The following is a 27,191-nucleotide window of genomic DNA, read 5'->3' as shown; positions in this document are numbered from 1 at the left end:
TATAGAAACATTGAGCAGATAGTACAGTCCCCATTTGCGTCTCTACCACACCCCTCCCTGCCCCCACCCTGTTTCCCCTGTTAGCATTTTGCATTAGTGTAGTGCATGGTACATTTGTTATAATTAATGTACCAATATTAATACCATATTATTAAATAGAATCCATAGTTTATATTAAGATTTACTCTTTGTGTTTATAGTTCTGTAGGTTTTGACAAAGGCATAGTGTCATGTATCTACTATTACAGTATCGTACAGAATAGTTTTACCTCTCTGAAAGCTACCCATGCTTCACCTTTTCATTCTCCTCTTCTCCTGAATTGCTGGCCTGTTTACTGTTCTTTAGTTTTGGCTTTTGCAGAAGGTCATATAGTTGGAATCATATAGTATGAAGCCTTTTCAGACTGGCTTCTTTTACTTATCATTGTGCATTTATGGTTCCTCCATGTCTTTCTTGGCTTGACCATTTGTTTTTATTTCTGAATAATCCATCATGTGGACATACGACAGTTTATCCATTCATCTGTTGAAGGACATCTTGGTTGCTTCCAGTTTTGGGCAGTTATAAATAGAGCTGCTGTTATAAACATTTGTGTATAGGTTTTCGTATGGACATATTTTTGAGTCAGCTGGGCATTTAAATAGGAATGTGATTGTTGCATCATATGGTAAGATAACGTTTAGCTTTGTAAGAAACTGCCAAACAGTTTTTTTTTTTTTTTTTGAGGTACGCGGGCCTCTCACTGCTGTGGCCTCTCCCGTTGCGGAGCACAGGCTCCGGACGCGCAGGCTCAGCGGCCATGGCTCACGGGCCCAGCCGCTCCGCGGCATGACCGGGGCACGAACCCGTGTCCCCTGCATCGACAGGCGGACTCTCAACCACTGCACCACCAGGGAAGCCCTGCCAAACAGTTTTCTAAGGTGACTGTACCATTTTGCATTCCCCCAGCAATGAGAATTCCTGTTGCTTCATATTCTTGTCAGCGTTTGTTATTGTCAGTTTTTTAGATTTTAGCCATTCTAATAGATGTGCGGTGGTTTCATTTTTGTTTTAATTTGTAATTCCTCAAAGACATGATATTGAGCATCTTTTCATGTGCTTATTTGTCATCTGTATATCTTCTTTGGTGAGGTATTTAGATATTTTGCCGTTTTATTTATTTTTTTATTTTTAAAAATTTAAAACATTTATTTATTTAATTTATTTTTTTGGGCTGCATCAGGTCTTAGTTGCGGCACTCAGGATCTTCGTTGAGGCATGTGGGATCTTTCGTTGCAGTGCGCAGTCTCTTTGTTGCGTTGCTTGGGCTTCTCTCTAGTTGTAGTGTGAGGGTTTTCTCTCGTTGCGGTGCATGCGGGCTCCAGGGCACGTGGGCTCTGTAGTTTGCGGCGTGAGAGCTCTCTTGTTGAGGTGCGTGAGCTCAGTAGTTGTGGTGCGCAAGATCAGTAGTTGCAGCGTGTGGGTTTAGTTGCCCTGCGGTATGTGGGACCTTAGTTCCCCGACCAGGGATCGAAACCATGTCTCCTACGTTGGAAGGAAGATTCTTTACCACTGGACCACCAGGGGAGCCCCAATATTTTGCCATTGTAAAATTGGGTTGTTTGCTTATGTTCTTTCTTATTTTTGTTATTTAAGAGTCCTTTGTATATTTTGGATACAAGTCCTTTATCAGATAAACGTTTTGCAAATATTTTCTCCCAATTTGTGACTTGTCTTGATATATATATATATATATTTTTGGCTTAAATTGGCAATTGAGGAAGTGGGCTTGATATCTGACTTAGGTAAGGAGTTAGTACTTTGTATTTCAAATGTAAAATAAGGTTTAGGAATGTTTATACATAAATAAATTATAACCCTGTCACATGCTCCATATTGTTGTGTGGTTATAAAAGCCAAACAAGCCAGTTTTGGAAATTTGTGTGTCATTTCAAAGTGGGAAGAGGTACCTAGTGATCTTGGGGATAATATTTTGGTCCATTTCCTGAATTTTTCTTCTCTCTCCTGTGTGTATATTTTCTATATATTTCTGCATCTTCCTTTTATGTGTAATTGTACAGAGCTTTAAATGATATTTTAAAGGCTACTTCTGTTTTATAATTGTTAAAAGTAATGCTAGTGTGAACATTTGGTACATAAGCTTTGTCTGCATTTCTGTTACTTCCTTTGGATAGACTCCTGGAAGTAGAATCTGGATCAAAGATTTTTAAGACTCTTGGTGTGTGTTACATAATTGTTTTCCTAATCTGTTCATTTTGTATTACATTAGGAAGTTTAACATTTTGTAGAGCTTAATTTTTTAAAATGGCATCTTCTTTAAATTCAGTGTTGGGACTTCCCTGGTAGTCAGTGGTTAAGACTCTGTGCTCCCAATGCCGGGGGCCCGGGTTCAAGCCTTGGTCGGGGAACTAGGTTCCACATGCCGCAACTAAGAGTTTGCATGCTGCAACTAAGAGTTTGCATGCCACAACTGAAGACCCTGCATGCTGCAACTTATAAAAAGAAAAGTTTCCGAATGCTGCAATGAAGATCCCTGCACGAGGGGACGAAGATCCCATTTGCTGCAACTAAAGACCCAGTGCAGCCAAATAAATACATAAATAAATATTAAAAAAATAGTTTTTACTTAAACATAGTGATAACACAAAGTTAGTCATAATCCCACCTCTCAAAATGAAATGAGCAGGACCCTTGGGGCCCTCCCTGGTACAAATCCTTTCCTTGTCCCCTGTTCCTTGTTTGTAGGAAATAGGCTTCATTTAGCCTCCTTGACCTTCCCTGAGTTCCAAAGGGCAGAATCAAACAGTTGTTAATCAGGGAAGGGAGGGAATGCAGAAAGAAAGGAGGAGCAGTCAAGAAACAATAGTACAGCCTTGGGGCTGGGTCCTGGTTCCTCCTGAAGGAATATACATAATATCTTCTGCAGGAACTAAGTCCCCCACCCAGGTGGAGGATGGTAACTTCTGGCTGAGCACAAGATTCCTGGAACACTGCCCCGTTACCTCACCACCAACCAATCAGAAGAAAGTCACACACCCTGCAGCTCTCACCCCAAATTTTGCCTATTAAAAACTTCTCCCCTGGGACTTCCCTGGTGGCACAGTGGTTAGGAATCCGCCTGCCAGTGCAGGGGACACGGGTTCGAGCCCTGGTCGGGGAAGTTCCCACATACCATGGAGCAGCTAAGCCGGTGCTCCACAGCTACTGGGCCTGTGGCACAAGAACTTCTGTTCCATAATGAAAGTACAGCAGTTAAAGTATTCTCGCAGTTTAATCACTCATCAAATTCTGTGTACCTTTCTCTACTTTTCTCCCAAGAATAAGCAGATGTATCTATGTAGACATGTTCTCATACTTTAAAACAATCATGTTACATGTTGCCTGCAAGTTGTTTTTTTTAGTTGTTCCATGGGCATCTTTTTAGGTGATTATTTTTTAGATCTACTGTTTGTTTCAATGGCTATATAATACACCATTTTGAGTGTCCTTTCTTTAACCATTTATCTTTTAATTTGCAAATATATATAGAGTACTTGTCATGTGTCAGTTACTGGGGACAAATATCAATGAAAAAATGTGCTAGTCTTTTACTTCAAGGAGCTTGCATCTAATTAGAGTTTATATTCCCCTATTGATGCTCATTATTTGTTCCCTCCTCCCTTTTTTTGCTCTTTTATAGGGTGTTATATTGAATATCCTTGTACATATCTTTTGTATCATGATGTACTTGTGCTGTGGGCTTGTTGAGCCTAAAGGATACTTGCTTAAAATTACTAATTTTTGCCAACTGGTATAATTTTCTTTCATTGTTTTTATTATACATTTCCCTAATCCTTGGAAGAGTTGTGCATGTTTTAATGTGTTTATTGGCCATTTGTACTACAGTGAACTGCCTTTTTTTTCCTTTTTTGCGATACGCAGGCCTCTCACAGCTGTGGCCTCTCCCGTTGCGGAGCACAGGCTCCGGACGCTCAGGCTCAGCAGCCATGGCTCACGGGCCCAGCCGCTCCGCGGCATGTGGGATCCTCCCAGACCAGGGCACGAACCCGTGTCCCCTGCGTCGGCTGACAGACTCTCAACCACTGCGCCACCAGGGAAGCCCTGAACTGCCTATTTTGATTTTTTGCCCATTTTTCCTCTTGTGTTGTCTTTTCTTACTGATTTGTGAGAGCTCCTGTGTATTCTGGGTTTTCATTCCTTGTCTGTTTATGCACTGCAGGTATTTTCTCCCAATCTGTTATTTATCTTTTATTTTTTAAAATTTTAATATTTATTTATTTATTTATTTATTTATTTATTTATTTATTCATATTATTTATATTATTTTTCTGGCTGCTCTGCGCAGCATGCAGGATCTTATTTCCCCAACCAGGGATTGAACTTGTGCCCCCTGCATCTTTTATTTTTTATTTCTTCTTAATTTGGGGCTTACCAGAAAAGTTGCAAGATTAATATAAAGACTCCCAGGGTACATTTCACTCACATTTTTCAAATGTTAACATTTTACCATATTTGCTTTCTCCTATCATTTAAAATGAAAAAAAGTATTTTTTCTGAACCGTTTGAGAGGAAGTTGCAGACATGATTCTCCTTTACTCCTAAATATTTCATTTTCTAAAAACAAGGACTTTTTAAATATTATCACACTATGATTATAAAAATCATGAAATTATTATTTATTTATTTATTTTTTTGTGGTACACGGGCCTCTCACTGTTGTGGCCTCTCCCATTGCGGAGCACAGGCTCCGGATGCACAGTCTCCGCAGCCATGGCTCACGGGCCCAGCCGCTCCGCGGCATGTGGGATCTTCCCGGACCGGGGCACGAACCCGTGTCCCCTGCATTGGCAGGCGGACTCTCAACCACTGCGCCACCAGGGAAGCCCCATGAAATTATTTTTGACACAATCTGTAGATTTTATCCAGATCTCACCAGTTGTCTCAATAATGTCTTCTAGAGGGAAGGGAACTCGAAGATTGCATGCACTGCATTCATTTATGTCTCTTTAGTCTCCTTAATCTGGGACAGTTTCTGCTTGCTTTTTTGTTTCATGACATTGATTCTTCAGTTATGTTAGGAAAGTCTCAGTTTGTGCTTGTGTGGCGTTTGCTCATGTTTAGATTCAAGTTCTGCACTTCTCAGGGAGGAATACCATGGACATGATGTGCTCTCAGTCCATCTAACCAGATCAGTCCCATCTTTGATGATGCTAACATCGACCATTTGGTTGCAGTGGTGTCTGCTACTTTTTCCATTGTAAGGTTGTTTTTGGGAGATAACCGTAAAGTTTGCTGTGGGGTTTAGAGGTTTTGCGTCTGTAATTATGGAAATACCCTGTATTACTCCGTAAACGTACAGCACTATTTGTAGCTTCCACTGATGATTGTCGCCTTTTGAATGAATGATGATTATGACTTTCCCAAATGGTGATTTTCCAGTTTGATCGTTCCTTCTATATTTGTTGGCTCTCTGCTGTAAAGAAGAGCTTTCCCTTCGTGTATATATTTTTATATTTATTGTGGATTTATGAAATGTTAGTTTATTCAGTAGATTAGAATTCTTTACCATTATTATCTTGCTGTTCAAATTGTACCAAATTTATCCAGTTAATGTTTAACTTTGGTTTTTTTTTGTTATTATTTTTAATATGTTTAAAAGTATTGATTTCTTGGAACTTCCCTGGTGGTCCAGTGGTTAAGACTCGGCGCTCCCAATGCAGGGGGCATGGGTTCGATCCCTGGTTGGGGAACTAAGATCCCGCATGGCGCATGGTGTGGCCAAAAAAAAAAAAAAAATACTGATTTCTTTTGGCTTCTGGATCTTGTGTTGTACTTAGTGGAAGCCCTTTCTTGCTTAAACTGTTGATCATCTAAGTCCCAGGTTTTCTAACCTTTGCTGCTTGCCTTGTGAATACTTCCATTGCTTCTAAGCACCACAGTGGGGAGTGGCTGGGAATAGAACAGAACGGTGCAGAGAAGCCCAGATGGTTGCTGTGCATAGCCAAAAACAACCATTATAGCACAGAGCTTGTTTAAAAAAAAAAATTAACCCTCGGAAATTGAAATCCTTAAGCGTATTCAAACTTCCCCCTTTCAAGCAGTGTGCTAAGTGTATTTAATCTTTTCTTAACGATTCAGGACATTAGGAGTTTTATTACTATTTTTTGCTGTGAGTGACACCTCTTCTACCTCCTGAATTAAACAGGAGTGTTTCTCATAAGGTTGAATGACTGAGTCTAGGCCACTTTAATTTTAAGAGTTTTTGTATTTGCTATTCTTAAATTAAAAAAAGTTTTTTTCACCTATTTTCCTTCACTATCTTTTGCCTGCCAGTTAGCTCTGCTTTCTTGTTGTTACTACTTTGTTGCTTCTAATAGTCTCTCCCTTCTAATCTGCTGTAAAGTTGGGAAGCCAGATATCCACAATATTCTAATAATCTGGGTTTAAATAACAAATACACTCCAGTGTGAGGCCCTGGCAGTCTCCCTTAATGAGTGGATGGGCTGTATGTTTTTTTCCACTAAGAGACATGGCTTTTTCTGACAGTGTGGGTGGCAGTGAGGATCTCAGTCATTCATAACTGCTCTTTGAGATAGGTAGGGCAAGAGATGCTCTCTGTAATTTATAGAGGAAGTAATGGGTGGTGGTGGTAACGTTATTATTAGGAGAGCTGGAATTTGAATCTGTGTTTTTCCTCTAAATCTATTAAGTGTTATTTTTAGTAATACTTCCTTGTTCCACCTATTACGAATAATACTTTCTAGAAAGCTATGTTGTATACTGGCTTAGAGTATGGATCTCTCATGGATTTTTATTAAATGTAAGTTTTGTTTATTTTTTATGTTTTAAAAATTTATTTTATTTATTTATTTATGTCTGTGTTGGGCCTTTGTTGCAGCGGTGGTCTTTCTCTAGTTGCAGCGAGCCGGGGCTGCTCTTCCTTGCAGTGCACGGGCTTCTCATTGCAGTGGCTTTTCTCTTGTTGCGGAGCACAGGCTTTAGGCGCGTGGGCTTCAGTAGTTGTGGCACTCGGGCTCAGTAGTTGTGGCTCGTGGGCTCTAGAGTGCAGGCTCAGTAGTTGTGGCGCATGGGTTTAGTTGCTCTGTGGCATGTGGGATCTTCCTGGACCAGCGATCGAACTCATGTCCCCTGCATTGGCAGGTGGATTCTTAACCACTGCGCCACCAGGGAAGCCCTAAACATACGTTTTAAAATGAAGCAGGTTACTAGCACATAATTTTCAAGTTCCTGTTGGCCTACAGTGTGGGTCCCAGACTAGAAGTGGGAAGAAGGTTGAGACTGTTAGACTTAATCAATTATCTGTTTTATTATCATTAATAATTATTAATTTCATGGGAATTCCCTGGTGGTCCAGTGGTTAGTACTCTGCGCTTTCACTGCTGAGGACTGGAGTTCAATCCCTGATTGGGGAACTAAGATCCCACAGACCTCGCGGCGTGGCTAAAAAAAAAAAAAAAATTATATATCTACCTATGTACATAAATATATAAATTTCATTATCTGTTAGTGCTATTATATACAATGCTATATGCCTGGAACCCTGCTTTCATGGTTGGTTCCTTTCAGCTCTCAGATTAAATGTTGCATCTTCAGAGAGCCCTTCCCTGACCTGAAATTACTTCCCTCTTCCTACCTCCCTCCCTCCTCTTTTATATCACACACCCTATTTATTTCCTTTATGGCTTAATCACTTTCTGGAAATACCTTCTGGAAATATCTTGTGTATTGTTAATATCCAGTAAAATGTTAGCTCTGTGATTTTATCCTTTGTCCATCTTTAGGGTTTATTTTAATCTCATTGCTTAGGTCTTTTTGAACTCCTCTGAGCACCTTCCTTTGCCCAGGAATGAGGCTCTCTGAATTTAAGGACTTCTCTGAGGGCCTTGTGTCTTGTTTACCATTGTACCCACAGAACCTGGAATAGCAGTCCTGTGGAATATGATATAATTTCAGCAAACATTGTGAAGTGAATGTAATGACAACATACTGGCTTTTTCACTTGAGAGGTGCATTTGGGGCTTATAGTCTAATGTGCTTTTCAAAGAATAAGCATATGGCATAGCTGCATTATTACTGATTAATAATACCATTTTATGTGTCATACTACTTTGTATTTTTTATTTATTTATTTTTTTTTGCAGTATGCGGGCCCCTAACTACTGTGGCCTCTCCCGTTGCAGAGCACAGGCTCCAGACATGCAGGCCCAGCGGCAACGGCTCACCGGCCCAGCCACTTTGCGGCATGTGGGATCCTCCCGGGCCGGGGCACGAACCCGCGTTCCCTGCATAGGCAGGCGGACTCTCAACCACTGCGCCACCAGGGAAGCCCTACTTTGTATTTTTTTTAAACAGAAATTTTCAGTTATGGGATAGCTGGTCCATCTGGTTTGAAGCCATAGAAAATATTTGAATCTTTTTTTTTTTTAAACACTTACTCTGTGAATCTTAAAGAGTGATTCTCAAACTTATGTCTGTGAACCACTCTGACAGAGCAAGAAGACATGCAGCCTAATATTTTGTTTATTTTTATTTTATAGTCAGTATTTCCTTTTAGGTTCTATTTTTGGCACAGAAGCTGCATTAGTACGGGAGGAAGACCAGGCAACTACTGTTGTATCCCCAATGTAGTTTGTCTTATTTGCCAAGTGAGGACCGCATTGGGTACTTGGATAAAACCAGGGGAGAAGAATGATTTAGTTGGAGATGCGAGGGAAAATTGTACCTTCCATACCCTGGTTGGTCTGTGGCAAGAAGCTAGCTACCTACTGTTTAACTCTACGCTTTGTTCTGAGTTATTTTTGGAATAAGTCATGTGATGGAAAGAAAGAATATAGAAGATAGGAGAAATTGAGGAAAAATTTATTCCCCCTCAGTGTTTCACAAGATGTCCTGGGGAGAAGGAGTTTGAATAACTAATTTTACCCTTAGTCTGTTTTTAGAGTTTGTTCCATCTCAAAGGCATATGATTAGGTCTTGTTGAATTCTTCTGAATGCCTTACTTGGCCGTACCCAGCTACTAGATTCTCTGAATTCAGGACTTCTCACAGTATTTTTTGCTTGGTTGCCTTCCTTTTCCTAAGGTGATTTTAAAAAGCCCTTTAGGTATAAAGCTCTGTGCCCATTAAATGATAGCATTTCCCTGCCAGTCACTGAAAGGTGTAAGACTTAAAAAAAAAAAAAAAAAAAAGCAGCATCAATTTGTTTGAACTTGCACGTGTAATACCTGTTTATTTTTGTTGTTGTTGAAATTGAACCAAACTTCAATCAGAATGAAAGGGTGGGGAGCATAAGAGAGGGACAAAATTATATTCTCAATTTATGTAGAAAATAGAAACATAATGGCTTTGAACATGTTGATGATTTAAAAAAAAAAAGGCCAGGTTTTGTGTTTACTGTACAGTCATTAAAAGCACGTTGCTGCTGATATATCTCTGGAAAATCTTCGTTCAGGCATATCTCCCGTTTGGTGGGTAGGAAAAATGAGGCACACAAAATCAATCTAATTTGTCCAAGGTTACATACAGAAAATTATATGGAGTGTGTAGATTTCCAGACTCTGCGTAATATTTTATCCAGTTAATTGAAATGTATATGTACTTCACAGAGGACAGGTGAAGTACTTAATATAGTTTCCTAGCTGTACATAGTAACCGCTCAGTTAAATTTTGCTATTATTAATTATTCAGGGAGAAGGTTCTGGTTGCTGATAATGTATATCTTGATGTTTTTGAGCACAGAGACATAATATTTGTATTCATGCTGGTATGAAGAAAATTAAATTGAATTACAGTACAAAACTTCTGCAGATACTTTGCAATATAGACTTTTGTGTTTTGGATTTCTGCTTTCATGACTTTTAGGCCGCTGTTAGTTTTAGATAAGAGAAATTTGAATCTCTGATTCTATTTTCTTCAAGGGCCTGTATCTGCTTTTGTAGGCGTTTTGCGTAGCAAGTACAGGTCGTTTTGTGTTGAATGCTAAGTTTACTTTAGTGTCTGGTGTTAGATGATTTGTATAGTATTAAGTGAAATGTTTTAATGTATTGTAGTGTTCAGGATATCTTTGATGTAATTTTGACATGAGTATTATATATTGATTAAATTTCTGTTTTTAAATATTAAAGAGTGCAAATATTTTAATCTTTATATGCCAGGAATTCTGGGATCTTCTTGTTCCCCCTCCTTAAATTGCTGCTGGTGGAGATGGAAGCCCATCTCAGTGTTAATAAATGCCATCACCCATTCCCTTCCCCCAGCTTTACACTGGAGCCTAGTTTGCCTGCAGCTGCAATGGTAGGCATCTTTCAGGAAGTGACCTTGGCTTGTATTAATCAAATTCAGAACACACAAAAAGCTTCTTGCTAACATGCTGACTTGATGTAAAATTTTATCGCATCCATTTTCTTTCAGAATGAGGCCATCTTGTAAAAAGAAGATGTACAGAAGACTCCTCCAATTTAATACATTAAAAAAGCTTCTGTAAACCATGTTTAAAAAAAACCTAGATTTTAAAAGTAAAGACTCTTTATAGACAAATATTCATAAACTTAGATCATGAAGGGTTGGGAGTTGTTACTAGAAAATTGTTTTAATGCTGAATTAAAAAAAAAACCTACATTAGGATCAAGTTTATTTACTATCTTAACTACATTAAATTGCTGTGGAAAATTTATACCTATGAATTTATTTTGGGGCCCTTAATAGTTATGTATTAGGTAAGATACTTTTGTATATTGGTTATCTTTGGGTGTTCAGAAATGACTGTGGTGTCTTACTCTGTTGGTTTGTGTAAGAAAACTAATGCCCTACATGGAATCATTTTCTTAGGTAGTGGTAGCACCTACAGGGCCTTATAAATATAACTTAAAATTAAGTCAACAAGACTGCTAAAATTCGACCACCTATGGAATTAATGAGAAATATTCTAACTACAAATTCACACAATTGCTTATTAGTATTTAACTGGTCATTGTGATAGAGCAGTTAATACAGCTCTTTCACTTTTATCATGTAACGCATCACAGAAATCTAGTTTTTAAATGTAGGATAGTTAAGGTGTGTATAGTACAGATCTTCATTTTAACCTTGCTCAATGTTAAATATAAAATGTTGGAAAGAGTAATGGATTAGTTTACTGATGTTTTCTGCATTTGGGAGAAATTTACATTAAGAAAAAAGAATTGGAGAGTAGTTGAGTCTGTTGCCAAGGGGTTCACTCTTGAGTTTATTGTACATAGGAGTCACTTCTGTTTACCGAACTGTTTGAGGAGAGAAATACAGGAAAAGAAAGCTTATACCTTAGGAGCTGTACCTGCATTTTGGTAGATGTACAGTATGAAAAGTACAGGCATGTTGCACGTTTATATTAATGATTAGGAGAGGAGGTGGAGAATCTATGCAAATAAAAAATTGGGGTTAGATAAATACTTTGATTAAATGTCTTCAATATCTGAGTTATTTTTAAAGCATTTACTGGAAACAACCAGCATTATCTTTCATCATATTGTAAATTGTTCTTAGAAATGCAGCCTCGTGGAGATAAATCTTATCTCTTTAACTTGCCGAAGTTCACCCTTTGTCTCGATACCAGCATTAATGATGGGTTTGTTAGATACTACAGGATAATTTCAAGGAAAATTACTCGATCATTTCTCCCCTCAAATACCTGTTTAAAATACATGGTCTTCAATAAAATCATCACCTTGAACTTAAAATGTTCTTTGCCTCCTCCTCTGCTACCATCCCCCCCCCCCCAAAAAAAAAGGAAAAAGGAAAGCCTTGCAAGAAAAGGAATACAGGCAGTCCTGGTGGCCAATGAGTTAATGTTCATTTGCAGCCTGAGGGTCAGCGTACAGTCTCTGTTTCCTGATTGGCTGCTAAAAGGTGAAATTGAAACCACTGTAAACTTTTGACCCTGTAGCAATTCTTGTGGAACGCCTTCCACTGGTGGAGCCCAGAGCTTCAGCTCACCTCTCTACCCAACCCCTCCCACCCCTTTTCCTGTATTTATTTTGTGTGATCGTGCAGCACTGCATGCAGTTTTTCCAGGAGATGGGGGAGAGGGAGGTGGAACAAGCACCAGCAAGCGGCTGGCTTCATGCCTGTTTTAGCAACCATGTCATTACTAACTACAGCTCAGCCAGAGATATGGGGCTTGTTAATAAACTGGTCTGCCAACCAGAGTTTTTTAGTTTTCTCCTTAATCTCAAGGTAATTTTAAAAATGCAGAATGGTTATATTTACTGCCATTGTTCATCAGTGGATAGTATCGTAGTGCAAGCAAAGTGTATGGCATGATTTCCTGAATGTGTTGAGTTAAAAATAGCTTTCATATTCAGCAACCTTTATACACCCCATTAATGTTTCCTCTGTCTCTCCCGATTTTAACACAAATAACTAACATTTTACAAAAGTTTTTTTCTTCTTTGCTTTTGTCTTTCATTATAAAGAAACTAAAATGGCATTTCGGTTCTAACTATGGAAAATAATTGCAGAAGTTATCTGTACATTCAAATTTCGTTAATAATTCTTTCTCCCCCCTTTATTTTTTCTTGGCTGAGGTGAATGGTTTTGGATTTGTCTTTCATTCACCTGTAAATAGTGCTTTATAGTTACCACAGCAATCCTATGAAAAAGGCAGGGCCGCCCTTCTCTCTCCTCTCCTTTAATATTATCATCAGACTCTGCCTTCATCTTCTGGTTCTTCCTTGTATCCCTGGTCTCCGGTGCAGCGTAGCAGGTTGATGCTCAGCAGATGCTTACTGAATGAACATAGTTTTCATTTCGGAAACTATAGTGGTTATTTGTAGCTGCTTCTCCTTTCCTAATTAGCAGCAGGAACCATATTTTGCTTATACTTTTGAGTGCCTTTGCAGCGCCTGACATCTAATAGGTGCCGAACAAACATTTAAGTGAATTAGATGCCTCCCACAAGATCACTTTATGAATCTGAACTTCCAAAAACTAGGTTTTCTGAAATCAAGTCTTCTTTTTTTTTTTTTTTTTTTAAAAGAACTAGACAGGGTCTTTTTCTTTTTTGGGGGGGTGGGTGGGTGGGTAGGAGTTTATTAATTAATTTATTTATTTTTGCTGTGTTGGGTCTTCGTTTCTGTGCGAGGGCTTTCTCTAGTTGTGGCAAGCGGGGGCCACTCTTCATCGCGGTGCGCGGGCCTCTCACTATCGCGGCCTCTCTTACTGCGGAGCACAAGCTCCAGATGCGCAGGCTCAGTAGTTGTGGCTCACGGGCCTAGTTGCTCCGTGGCATGTGGGATCTTCCCAGACCAGGGCTCGAACCCGTGTCCCCTAGCATTAGCAGGCAGATTCTCAACCACTGCGCCACCAGGGAAGCCCAAGTCTTCTTTTTTAACTGCCTCATTTAAATTTTCAGGTTGGCTCCACATAGAACTAAACATTTATTATAACTTATTAAATGACTGTGTAGAATACATTACGACAAATCAGCTTGCTCCTTTCTAGTGTACATCACAGGATAGGTGATAATACATGTCATTTTTTTTTTAACCCTGTCCTTACTTTATTAGGCCTGTGTATGCTGTAATTTGAAATAATTCCTCCTCCCCTTGTCAAAAAGATTATGGTATTTTTGACAGTTTGTCATCAGTGTATTACCAGTGTTCTCCTGGGTACCAAATACATTTTTCCTTATTTACTTGAACACATAATTATGGGTTAAATAATAAATCTTAAAGAGAAAATTCTTTTATTGAGTTAAGTTTATACAGCTTCCAAAACAGTAGCATCTTTTTATATAATTTTAAATTATATAAAATAATTTGTCTTGTTATAAAGACAAATTATTTTTTAAAATAAACTTGTTTTATGTATTTATTTTTAAAAAAATAAATTTATTTTAAAATAAATTTGTTTTATTTATTTATTTTTGGCTATGTTGGGTCTTTGTTGCTTTGTTTTATTTATTTATTTTTTTTTAATAAATTTATTTGTTTTATTTATTTATTTTTGGCTATGTTGGGTCTTTGTTGCTGCGCGCGGGCTTTCTCTAGCTGTGGCGAGCAGGGGCTACTCTTCATTGCGGTGCATGGGCTTCTTTCTCATTGTGGTGGCTTCTCGTTGCGGAGCATGGGCTCTAGGCGTGCAGGCTTCAGTAGTTGTGGCTCGCAGGCTCAGTAGTTGTGGCTTGTGGGCTCTAGAGCACAGGCTCCGTAGTTGTGGCCCACGGGCTTAGTTGCTCTGCGGCATGTGGGATCTTCCCAGACCAGGGCTCGAACCTGTGTCCCCTGCATTGGCAGGCGGATTCTTAACCACTGCGCCACTAGGGAAGCCCTTAAATTTTCGTATGGTATTAAACTTACATCCTTTTTTCCCCTTTCATTATAGCTATAAATTGGTTGCAGTTGATCAAGTAAAATCTGGTGTTACAGTTTTGACAAAGGATATATTTATTGCTTGGTAAATAATCTCAACTGCAAAAAAATTTTAAGTCTAGTTTATGCCAATATTATGTAATCTTTAAGTAATCAGACATTTAGTTGGTGCACAGACTTACTCTGTAGTGCTTTGAAGATGAGTGGGCAATAGCTGGCTTTTCCCAAAGATGGTGATATCCCCATCTCTATCTATGATTTTAGGGAACTGAAGAGGGAGTACCTGGGAGTCCTGCCTGCAGCATCATGGAAAGAACAATGAGTTTAATATGATTAGTAGTAGAATCCTTGCCCCCTTCCATGTTCAACAGCAAAAGAAAAACATGTTCAATAATATTCAGTGGCCTGTTTTTGTCCAGTTGGTGTTTCCAAGCATCAGCATCATGTAGTTTGGATTTTCCTCTCTGTCATCTCCCCTCCCCCAGTTTGATTCTTTGTTCTGGCCTCGAGGCACACCTTCTCAGACTAGCTATTAACAAAGCTCAGTTTGATCTCCCCCAAGCCCCCATAGCTTTCTAGTGGTGCAGGTTTTGATAATGTGGATCTCATCAGTCATCTTTCTGTTATTTATAATAGAAAAATTAATGTCATACCCTGCCCCCTCCTCCGCTGCGATATTTAATATTTTGGGGTTGTGTCATTCAGTTTTTTTTTTTTTTTTTTTTTTGCGATATGCGGGCCTCTCACTGTTGTGGCCTCTCCCGTTGCGGAGCACAGGCTCCAGACGCGCAGGCCCGGCGGCCATGGCTCACGGGCCCAGCCGCTCCGCGGCATGTGGGATCTTCCCGGACGGGGGCACGAACCCGTGTCCCCTGCATCGGCAGGCGGACTCTCAACCACTGCGCCACCAGGGAAGCCCCTGTCATTCAGTTTTTATGTCGGTCTGATTTGACTTTGTGTGTGTGATTGACTAAAGTCCAAACTACGAAAAGAAGTAAGGATAAAGTTGTTTTTCGGCTGTGCCGCGCGGCTTGCTCAACCAGGGACTGAACCTGAGCCCTCGGCAGTGAAAGCGCAGAGCCCTGACCACTGGACCACCAGGGAATTCCCAGGATAAACTTATTTTCGATGAAGGTAATAAGTACAGTCCCAGGAAGTATGCTTTGATTGTTGCCTTTGCAGAATCTTGGTTCTAGGCAAGTTAACTGCAGTTCCCCAACAGTTCCATACTTTATGGGATCCTGGTATATAGTACTTTTTTTTTTTTTTTTTTTTTTGCGGGCCTCTCACTGCTGTGGCCTCTCCCGTTGCGGAGCACAGGCTCCGGACGCGCAGGCTCAGTAGCCATGGCTCACGGGCCTAGCTGCTCCACGGCATGTGGGATCTTCCTGGACCGGGGCACGAACCCGTGTCCCCTGCATCGGCAGGCCGACTCTCAACCACTGCGCCACCAGGGAAGCCCTATAGTACTTTTTAGACCATCTGCTCCTTGCAGGTTCCTGGTAGGCAGGCCAGTCATTGATCTTTTAACTATTTGGGGACCTCTCTAATCCAACTGCATACTTCCAGGGAGAGGAGAATTTTGTAGACTGTGTTCCTTTGGGTCCTGGGGGTTATTGGGTACAGATTGGCTGGGTCAGCACTCCTTTGGATAGTTCTCACCAGCAGTATGACAGTGTTTGAGTATTAATGTAGGCTCTCTCGCCAACCTTTCACGTTAGGCAGCAGACTTGTTTCCCGGGTCAGTCATTAGGGTACTAGGTACATTCTGACTCTACTTCCTTTTCCTTCCCACCCCTCTTGTTCTTAGGTACTAATGCCACCCCACTGACCCCCGTTAGCCCCCCCCAAAAGAAGCAAAAACAAAAAAAACATTTCTGAAATGAAACTTGATTTAAAATTAGGGCCAGAAAACCTTGGATTTTCTTTACAGGACTTCTGCCTACCTTTTCCCCCTTCACTGTCCTCTAATTAAATTGGATATAAAAATTCAAGTTATAGGGACTTCCCTGGTGGTCCAGTGGGTAAGACTCCATGCTCCCAATGCAGGGGCCCTGGGTTTGATCCCCGGTCGGGGAACTAGATCCTGCATGCGTGCCACAACTAAGAAGTCTACGTGCCACAACTAAAGATCCTGTGTTCCACAATGAAGATCCCGCGGGCCACAACTAAGACCCGATGCAGCCAAAATAAATAAATAAAATAAAAATAAAAAAAATTCACGTTATAAAACATTGAATTCATTTAAAAACTAAAACTGATGATTGTGTTTTCTCCTATTTTTTAATTTCACTGTGCTTGGTAATTCTTGTCATATTATGTGTCAGATAGTCTTGTTTGGCTAATAATTGTTTTTATTTATTGAGCATTTATATACTAGGTACTAATAAGTAATTTAAGCATTTTCACTTAATGTTCACAAGAGCCTTAGGAGGTGTGATAGCCATTTTAAGATGAGAAATCTAAGGCTCAAAGATGTCTTTACTTGACCCAGGAGTACCTAACCAGTAAGTGAAAGAGCTGGGAGTTGGTTGAGTCTAGATCTGGTGGGCTCTGAAGCTTCTGCCCTTTAGCCATTATGCTAACAACTAGCTATACTATTGTGGGTTGGAAGATGTAGTCCAAGAGAACCACCTTACTTCTGGCATGTATATCAGTTATAAGCTAGAGACTACTGTGCTTATCAATAGACCTGGTACTAGATTTATCAGTTCCTTTTATAACTTTAATTGTATGGCACTGATATATTACCTGGATTTTCCTCTCTTCCCTTTGTGATCCACAGTATAATGTGATATCCTTCCATCCTCAACCCCCATTTTCGCACCTTTGAGTTTCAAAAGTGCAGCAGACCCTTCACATCATGCAGCTAGATTGTGGTTGGTTGTCTTCTATATGCTACATGCGGATTGGCCATGGCTGTGATGTATTTGTTACTCGGAACTTGTGAATATATCATTTTTTTCTTCCATCCTTTCTCAACAGACCTGCCAATTCCAGCATGAATGCTATTAATTTAAGGGCATAGTTATGGTTCTTGTCTTTATAGATATCTCTAGAATTAGCAATAGTTAGATTGTTGCTTTATTGATAGTTTTGGAAAATCATAAGGTGATGTTGAATGTTTTTATTGGCTCACTTTTTTGTTGCACTAGAGCCTGCTCCACATCTCCTCAAGTGCAAAGTCTGCTGTTCTTTATGTTCATGTTTTTATTGCAGTTTATTTTGAACTGCCCCTCACTTACCTGTCTCCCATTTAAAATTATTTTTTGTTGGTGACTCAAATGATGCACCCTTTCCTAGAGGGGAAGAAAATACCCAGGGCTTTTTTTTGTTTTACCCTTCTCCTTGCTTGCTTTATCCATCCATCTGGTGGGTATTTATCTTTTTTGAACTTCAGTATTTAATTAGCTTCTGACAGGACATTTATATTTAATGAATTAATCGATTAATCAGTTAATCGATTAATTAATTAATGGCTGTATTGGGTCTTCATTGCTGTGTGCGAGCTTTCTCTAGTTGCGGTGAGCAGGGGCTACTCTTCGTTGTGGTGCATGGGCCTCATTGTGGTGGCTTCTTTTGTTGCGGAGCACGGGCTCTAGGTGCACGGACTTCAGTAGTTGTGGTACACGGGCTTAGTTGCTTCGCGGCATGTGGGATATTCCCAGACCAGGGCTCGAATCCATGTCCCCTGCATTGGCAGGCAGATTCTTAAGCACTGCGCCACCAGGGAAGTCCTATATTATTTTAAATTGTTAATTTGTTGAACATTCCTTTTGGACTGGTGGGAATGTCCCAAGTTCAAATTACCCAGCTGGTTTCATCACTTTTCAGGACTTGAAGGTGATCTCCTTTATCTCCACTTTGTGTTATCCATGTTTACAAACTGTGACAGACTGTATTTTGTATGCCCTGCATGATTTTTATTTAAAAAAATTTTTTTTAGCATAAGTAGTAATATATGGCAAAATAAGGTATCAAGCTCAAATTCCCAGGAAGAGGCCTTATACTTGATAGCGTTTTGTTGTTATTGTTTGTTTCTTATGTCCAGGGAAGGGAAAGGTGGGAAAAGTTATTTTGTGTGTGATTAATAATAGTACTTATATAAAGAAAGGGCAATAAAAATCAACACCCTTTTCTTTTCTTTTCTTTTCTTTTTGTCCTCAGGATCAAAATACTTGCTGAACAGTGGAGTCAGAGACCAATAAAAATAAACTCCTACTTGAACATCATCTGACTGGTTAGCCAGGTAATTCAGTTTTACTTTGGATCTTTTGTAATTTTCTGACTTTACCCTCTGAAGGTACTGCCCTCTTCTTGATTTATGGTTTAATCGTAAGCTTATTTTATGTGTCATGCTTTCCTCTTTAATAATACTATTAGTTGAATGAAGGGACTTGGAATGAGTGAATATATATGTGTATTCTATATACAAACATAAATTTTGGGGGAAGGGTCGGAACTGTATGTTACGGTTTAATATGAGACACTATCACCTGCCCACTGTTTCCTTATGTGTGAATATTTTTTTTTTTTTTTTTTTTCTTTTTTTCTTTTTGCGGTATGCGGGCCTCTCACTGTTGTGGCCTCTCCCGTTGCGGAGCACAGGCTCCGGATGCGCAGGCCCAGCGGCCATGGCTCACGGGCCCAGCCGCTCCGCGGCATATGGGATCCTCCCAGACCGGGGCACGAACCCGTATCCCCTGCATCGGCAGGCGGACTCTCAACCACTGCGCCACCAGGGAGGCCCTATGTGTGAATATTTTGATGGCACATAGTCAGAATCTGAATCAGCCCCACCCATTTTGACTATTTCACCTTGTGAAGACCAGTTTCACTGGATTGCTTGTGCTGGTGTGCAACATTTCATCTAACCTCCTCTCCTGACTTTTATTATTGCATCAGAATAGGAAAAATGAGAATAGAAAAGTTGTCTGATAGCTAAGAAAGTGGTTATGCTTTTCTTAGCTAGTTAAATTTCTTTTTGTTGGTAACATTATTGTTTTTTTTTTTTTTTTGCGGTACGCGGGCCTCTCACTGTTGTGGCCTCTCCCGTTGCGGAGCACGGGCTCTGGACGCGCAGGCTCAGCGTCCATGGCTCACGGGCCCAGCCACTCCGCGGCATGTGGGCTCTTCCTGGACCGGGGCACGAACCCGTGTCCCCTGCATCGGCAGGCGGACTCTCAACCACTGCGCCACCAGGGAAGCCCTGGTAACATTATTATTCTCTTGGTTAGCTAGGCTTGAAATGTGAGTCATCTTTGAATCCTACCCCCCTTTGATATATTTAGTAAACAGGTCTTATCTGGTTTTCTGTTTTCATGTCCCTGTATTTGTTCAACTTTCTGTTACCAATCTTAGCTTCCTAGGCCAAGACCCCTTAATTTCATGCTTGTGTTTGTCCAAATGTCCCTTAACTGCTTCTTATCTGTAGTGTTTCTACCTACTTGAAAGTTTGCTAGAAAATTTTCTTAAATATACCCCTTTAACCAAGCCTCTTTTCTGTTCTAAGCTTTGTGCTACTGGTCCCTGGCTTACAGAAAAAAAAGAAGTACAAACTCCCTTCTCTTGTATTTGAAACAGTCCTTTGGGAATTTATCTAAGCCTCCATCCTCAGCTCTTGCTATTTCCCTATAAAATCCTTCAATTAATTATGGTATATACCCATTATATTCTGAACATAGTAGAGAACTATCTCCATAGTATTTATCTTAAAAAAAACCTTTATTTGGAAATACTTTCCAACTTACAAAAGTTACAAAAATAAGAGTATGAAAAACATCAAGATATTCTTTAGCCAAATCCACTGTCTGGTTTTATTATTTGCATTCATGTGTGCTTTTACTCTTTCCTTCTCTCTCTTTCTCTCTTTTCTGAGCTATTTGAGGGTATGTTATATGTAGTGTGCTTCTTTCCCCTAATACTTCTGCTTTATAGGGTCATTCTCTCATATAACCATTGTATAGTTATGAGCTTCATAAATGGATGTCGATACAAATCTATTGCATCCAGACGAAATATTCCAATTTTGTCAGTTGACCTAATAAGGTCACTCACAGCATTTCCCTTGCTTCTTGTAACAGAAACCAGTCTCGGGTTAGATACTGCATGTAGTTATTATTTTTCTTTAGCCTCCCTTTTCCTGGTATATTTCCATAGCCTTTATTTGTCTTTTATGACATTGACATTTTTGAAGAACACAACCCTTCCCCTCCCTTATTAGAATGTTCTTCATTTTCTGTTTGTCTGAAGTTTTCTTGCAATTAGAATGTGGTTATGCGTTCTTGGCTGGAATACTGCATAGGTGATGTGATCCCCCGAGAAAGATGCACAACTTCTGGAGGCACATGGTGTCTTCTGTCCCTCATTGGGATGTTAATTTTGATCACTTGGCCAAGGTGTTGCCAGATTTCTCCACTGTATAGTTTTTTTTCCTTCTTTTGCAAGCAGTTAGCAGTCTGTGGGGGAGACAGTGCTGGTACCACAGTTCTCGTCACAATTTGCCCTAGATTTAGCATTCATTGATGATTCTTGTCTGATCTAATTTTTTACCGTAATGGTTCCAAAATGGTCATTTTCTCATTCCATTCCCAGTGGAGCTCTTTTAATCACGCTCCTGTGTCCTTGTGGAGAATAGTATTAGAGACCAAGATCCCTGGGTGGTGGAGGGTAGGTGTTCCTTGTTGCTTCTGGGTTGTCTTCTCTTCTTGACCCTTACAGTGACACAGCTAGAAAATATATGAATGTCTATACACGTACACACATAAACATACTTGTTCGTATATACACGTTCATAGCAACATGAATATATGTAGTTTAGAAATCATGAGTTTGTCAGTATGTCCAGTTTCACTCCACATCTACAGGGTTCTTTCTTTGCACCTCTCATTTCATATTTTTATGTCCTTTTTTTTAAAAAAAAATTTTATTTATTTTTGGCTGCATTGGGTCTTTGTTGCTGCGTGCGGGCTTTCTGTAGTTGCGGCGAGCGGGGGCTACTCTTCGTTGTGGTGTGCAGGCTTCTCATTGTGGTGGCTTCTCTTGTTGCAGAGCATGGACTCTAGGGTGCACGGGCTTCAGTAGTTGCAGCACACGGGCTCAGTAGTTGTGGCTTTTGGGCTCTAGGGCACAGGCTCAGTAGTTTTGGCTAGCGGGCTCTAGAGCGCAGGCTCAGTAGTTGTAGGGCATGGGCTTAGTTGCTTTGCGGCATGTGGGATCTTCCCGGACCAGGGATTGAACCCATGTCCCCTGCTTGGGAGGCGGATTCTTAACCACTGCACCACCAGGGAAGTCCCTTTATGTTCGTTTTTATGCCATGAGAACTCTGGTTCCCAACATTGTCAGTACATTTACTCTTTTGCTCTATCCTATAATACATCTAAAATAATTTCAGAATTGCTTGACCATTTCACTACAGTAAACAAACTTACTTAAAGTGAGTGAAGAATTTGTATATAGTTCTCCACTTCCCCATAACCGTCTTGCCCAAGACTGAGAGTAAATTCTGTATTCTTTTTAAATTATTGATTGATTGATTTATATTTATATTTAATTTATTTATTTGTTTTTGCCAGGTCTTAGTTGTGGCAGGCGGGCTCCTTAGTTGCGGCAGGCAGGCTCCTTAGTTGTGGCATGAGAACTCTTAGTTGCGGCATGCATGTGGGATCTAGTTCCCTAACAGGGGTTGAACCCAGGCCTCCTGCATTGGGAGTGTAGAGTCTTAACCACTGTGCCACCAGGGAAGTGCCCCCCCCCCACTTTTGTAAGATTTGCATATTTGTATTTCTTTTTTTACTTTTTATTAGAGTAGAGTTGATTTACAATGTTATGTTAGTTTCAGATGTAAAATCCTGTATTCTTAAATTACTTGAATTAGTCCTCCCTCCTCCTACCTTCCCTTCCTTCCCCAGTTTTATTTCCCACCCTTACTTTCTGCATAATGTAGTTATGGTATTTGTTTGACATGAAATGAGATTCATTTATTTGTATGCTTGAGTTTCAGTTTGTTTTAAAATGCTCCTTCCCATTCTGATTGGTTATGTTTTGATTATGTAGAATATGAACACATTTTCCAAAGTCAAAATTTTACAGAAGATACACATTCCCTTCTGTATCCTTTCTACCCCATTTTCCCCATTCTTGGAGGAAACTATCTTCAGTGTTTTCTGAAGTATTTCCCTGTGTTTCTTTTTGTAATGACAAGCAGATATATGTATAATATGTTCAGTTTTTTTTTTGTTTTCACAAAAGGTAGCATACTATGTATATTCTTTTGCACTTTGCTCTTTTCACTTACTGATACCTCCTGGAAGTAATGCCATATCATGCCAAAGGGATCTTTCCCATTCATTTTTAAAAATCATGGTAAACTTCACATAACATAAAACTCACCATTCTGACCACTTTTAAGTGTGCAGCTCAGGGGCATTAAGTCCCTTCACAGTTTGCAGCTGTCCCCACCATCCATCTCCAGAATATTTTCATCTCCCTACACTGAGAACTGTGCCCATTAAACACCAATTCCTCACTGCCTCTTTTCCCAGCCCCAGTCTCATTTATTTTTTACACAGATGTATAGTTTCCATTATGTGCATGTAGGTTATTCAGTCAGTTTCCTATGTATGGATATTATCTAGGTTGTTTCCACTATTTTGCTATTAAAGTAATGTTGCAGCGAATAACCTCATGAATATATATTTTCATATTGTTGGGGGTGTACCTTCAGGATAAATTCTTGGAAGTGAGATTGTTAGGTAGAAGGGTAAATGCATATGTAGTTTTTGTTAGATATTGTCAGATTACACTCTATAAGGATTATACCATATGAATTCCCATCATCAGTATGTGAGAGAGCCTGTTTCCCCACAGTCACACTGTAAAAGTTCTTTCCCTCAGCGTGTTTTTTTAGATGGATCCACATTTTTGTGTCAGAAGTTTCTTTTTATTGCTGAGTAGTATTCCATTGTGTTTCCTATTTTTGGCTGCTATGAATAAAGCTTCCAGGAACATTAAAGTACAAGTGTTTGTTTGGATTTGTTTTTCCTTCTTGAGTAAATACCTAGGAGTATAATTGCAGGGTCTTCTGTTAAGTGCGTGCTTATCTTTATAAGAAATTGAAACTGTTTTCTAAAGTGGCTTACCATTTTATATTCCACCTGCAATATATGAGAGTTCAAGTTCCACATATATCTCTTCTTTTATGAAGTGTCTGTTCAAATTTTGCCCATTATTTATTTATTTTTTATATTTATTTTTTCTGCAGTACGCGGGCCTCTCACTGTTGTGGCCTCTCACTGTTGTGGCCTCTCCCGTTGCGGAGCACAGGCTCCAGACGTGCAGGCTCAGCAGCCATGGCTCACGGGCCTAGCCGCTCCGTGGCATGTGGGATCTTCCCGGACCGGGGCACGAACCTGTGTCCCCTGCATCAGCAGGCGGACTCTCAACCACTGCGCCACCAGGGAAGCCCCTGCCCATTTTTTAAATAGGGTGGTTTTCTTATTGTATGAGTTAAAAAAAAAAATGTTCTGGATACAAATCCTTTTAAGATATATTTTGAGAGTATTTTCTTCTGGCCTTTGTCTTCCCTTTTCATTTTCTTGATTTATCAATTTTTTTCTCTTATGGTTAATCCTTTTTTAATGTGCTAAGAGATCTTTGCCTATTGTAAGGTTATGAAGATTTTTCTGCTTTGTTTTCTTGTAGAACTTCTATAGTTTTAGCTTCATATTTAGGTCTGTGATCCATTTTGATTTAATTTTTGCATATGGTGTGAAGAAAGGATTGAGGATCAGTTTTTAAAAATATTGACATTCCGTTCCATGGTTATTTATTGAAAAGACTCTCCTTTTCCCACTGCATTGCTTTTGGTAACTTAATCATCTAACTCTGTGTGTGTGTGTGTGTGTGTGTGTGTGTGTGTGTGTTACATAAATACATATACATACATATATATATACACACACAGACATACATATATATAAAATCAGGATCTATTTCTGGTCTTTATTCTGGCCATTGATTTGTATAACAGTCCTTATGCCCACATATATTGTCCTGATTCCTGCAGCTTTTATAGTAAGGTTTGAAAGTAGGTAATGTGAGTCTTTCAACTTTTTCTTCTTTGCCATGATTGCTCTGGGTAATCTAAATCTTTTGATACAAATTTCAGGGTCAGTTTGTTAGTCCCTACAATTTTGTCAGTCACTCTGAGGAACTGCCGTGCAGAATATATCCAGCTTGGCCATCCTGAATTCTGGTTATTATCTTGTCCATTCAGCAAGATTGCTGGGCTCTGTTTGGGTTCCTTGTCCTTGTGCTGTGATCTGGAAAAATTGTTGCTTCCTGGTAGGAAGCCTGGCTGGTGGTAGGGCTCATGTTGTCATATTGGTCCATCTCCCCCCAACTCCCAGTTGTTTTCCTGATCTCAGGGACCACAGGTTTTCACTGCTTGTTCTCTGGTATCTGAATATAGTTTGTTCTTATAATTTGTTCAGTTCATGGTGGGATGAATCCTATTATTCTCTCTTGGTCTAAAATAGAAGTCCCACAGTTGACTCTTGAGTTCATTAAAAAAAAAAAAAGCCTCTTTTCATCCTTTGCAAAAAGGTACAGAAAGATGTCTTTATTAACCATATAAGCTTCTTTGAGCGTATTTTATTTTATTTATTTTTTTGGCCGCAGCATGCGGGAATCTTATCAGTAGTTCCCTGACCAGGGATCGAACCCGTGCCCCCTGCAGTGGAAGCATGGAGTCTTAACCACTGGACCGCCAGGGAAGTCCCTGAGCGTATTTTATTGAACAACTTCTGAGACCAGAGGATTAATTTCTCTCTGGAAGTTTTCCTGAGGAATATAGGATTGCATTTCTAAAGTCTCTTTTATTTGTTCTTGTATCTTGAGACTAGGAAACCAGTCCAAACAAACTCTACTAGATTTCACTTGCAGTCCTATAAATATGAGTGAGGTCATCTCCTCTCCCGGTTCCTCAGATTTACTAAGTCTCTGGACTACTTTTGAGGCTAGTCCCTATAAGCCAAGAATAGGTACCAGGCCCATAGGTATTGACTTATAAAGTGTTGAAGTCTTTGCTTGCTAATGATGGGCTTGTCATGCCTGATTAAATGAGAATTAATCTCAATTATGACATTCATGATATGGACTTGATTGTCCAGTTATTGTGATAAATAGGTTGACAGATGTTTATTAAACCTATGCAGTTAATATTATTGACATGAAAAATAGAGAGACTCAGTTTTTACTTTTGTATTTATGTTTTTCCCTGAAATTTGAGGACATCGGATTGGGTGCCACTTAATGTTTTTCTATTTATTTTTATTTTATTTTATTTATTTTTATGGCTGCGTTGGGTCTTAGTTACGGCACGTGGGATCTTTCGTTGTGGCACGCAAGCTTCTCTCTAGTTGTGGTGTGTGGGTTTTCTCTTTTCTAGTTGCAGCGTGCGGCTCCAGAGCGCGCAGGCTTAGTTGCCCCACGGCCTGTGGGATCTTAGCTCCCTGACCAGGGATTGAACCCCCATCCCCTGAATTGGAAGGCACATTCTTAACCACTGGACCACCAGGGAAGTCCCTCAAGTATACTTTGAAAAACACCCTGAACTTGCTACTTGAACTTAAGAACTGGAAGGTTGTTAGGTGTATCCACTCCTTGTGTATTTCTTCATGAACTCATCCTGCTTCTATCCCAGAAGTCACAGTTATCTTTTTTTTTTTTTTTTTGCGGTACGTGGGCCTCTCACTGCTGTGGCCTCTCCCGTTGTGGAGCACAGGCTCCAGACATGCAGACTCAACGACCGTGGCCCAGCCGCTCCGCAGCATATGGGATCTTCCCGGACCGGGGCATGAACCCGTGTCTCCTGCATCGGCAGGCGGACTCTCAACCACTGCACCACCAGGAAAGCCCTGCTGTAAAGTTTTTAAACATAAACTTGATTTTTAACTGCTGATGTAATAAATTTACTTTTCATGTGGAACTTCTTTAGAAGAAAGTAAATTTTCTTGCTGAAATAGCCCTATGTTTTATAAGCTAATTTATCTCATACTAGTCATTTATTGTTTATCACAGGATTTGCAGTATGCACTGTGATTTTCCTTAACCTAACTTTTTAAGTACTTAATTTTTAAACAACTTTATAAAAGTATAATTTACATACAATAAAATTCACCAACCTTAAATTTACAATTTGATGAGTTTTGACAAATGTAACCATTATCACAATCATGATAGAAAACACTTCTGCCACTCCCTAAAGTTCCTTTGTGCCCCTCTACAATCTGTCCTCTCTACTGGTAGCTGGTGGCCATTGGGCTGCTTTTAGTCACTATAGTTTGCCTTTTCTTGAATTTCATATAAATGGTAATCCCCCTTGTGTGTATATTATTTTGTAATTATTCTACTGTTCCTGGATATTCCGTTCTTTTTCTTTTTCCTGTTTGTATTTCAGTTTTGGAAGAGAGACAGAAAGAGAGAGAGAGAGAGAGAGAGAGAGAGAGAGTGTGTGTAGTATGTGTGTATGTGTGTGTATGTGTATGCTGTTTGTATGTGTGTGTGTATGTGCGTATGTGGGTGCGTGTGTGTATGTGTGTGCGTGTTGAAGCTCACTGATCCACCTCCACCACCCCCACCACAGCTCTGTCCATCAAAAGGATTCTTTATTTATCTTAGTGATTTTCGTTTCTAATACTCACATTTGCTTTTTTAGAGTTTCCATCTCTCTGCTTACATTACCCATCTGTTCTTGTATGTTGTTCACTTTTACCATTTGAGCCCTTAGCATATTAATCATAGTTAAAAATTGTACAACTGCTT

The 27,191-nt window shown here is 39.7% G+C and overlaps 1 protein-coding gene across 5 annotated transcripts in view; it reads left to right on the top strand.

The window, feature by feature from the left end:
- NCOA3 (nuclear receptor coactivator 3) overlaps positions 1 to 27,191 on the top strand; it is a 126,500-nt gene that overhangs the window by 46,637 nt on the left and 52,672 nt on the right. For 4 of the 5 annotated variants that reach the window (XM_082643893.1, XM_082643892.1, XM_082643889.1 and 1 more), the window contains exon 2: positions 18,534 to 18,615. The exons of the other annotated variant lie outside the window; for it this stretch is intronic. The gene's annotated coding sequence lies outside the window, so the exon portion shown is untranslated. The remainder of the gene's footprint in view (positions 1 to 18,533; positions 18,616 to 27,191) is intronic. 5 annotated transcript variants of the gene reach the window in all.

This window comes from Mesoplodon mirus, assembly GCF_964341445.2.
Source record: "Mesoplodon mirus genome assembly, chromosome: 15".
NCBI lineage: Eukaryota > Metazoa > Chordata > Mammalia > Artiodactyla > Ziphiidae > Mesoplodon > Mesoplodon mirus.
The sequence above is the reverse complement of the archived record's forward strand: the minus strand, read 5'-3'. Positions and strand labels throughout refer to the sequence as shown.